The sequence below is a fragment of the Propithecus coquereli genome, unplaced genomic scaffold (genome assembly GCF_000956105.1).
Source record: "Propithecus coquereli isolate 6110/MARCELLA unplaced genomic scaffold, Pcoq_1.0 Scaffold1083, whole genome shotgun sequence".
Classification (NCBI taxonomy): Eukaryota; Metazoa; Chordata; class Mammalia; order Primates; family Indriidae; genus Propithecus; species Propithecus coquereli.
In genome coordinates, this window is record NW_012134781.1 from 28,516 (window position 1) to 28,914 (window position 399).

A 399-nucleotide genomic window follows, 5' to 3' on the forward strand; every position below is an offset into this window, starting at 1 on the left:
TGTGTGTGTGTGTACGAAGCAAGTAGCTACACCCAAAGGTTTGGCTTGTAACTGTTGTTTGTGACTCTCATTCAATGTACACAGGTCACGAAGATTTGGAGATGGCGTTTACATCAAGCTGACAAAGGGAAATTAATCAACTTGTACTGTTTGAAAAAGGTTATCCTCACCCTGGAAAGAAGCACTAAAGCAAATGAAATTCAAAGAATAATGATCTAAATAAATGACTGAGAGCGATAATAGCAAATAACTTCCTCGGTTCTGAAATACAAATAAAATTCCACAGGATCTGCTCTTCCTAGGCAGCAGACTAGCTGGTAATTCCAAACCAAGTGGCAAATTCTAACAGACACAACTACAGCTTACACAACCAGAAATGTGAAATAAACTATTTTTTTT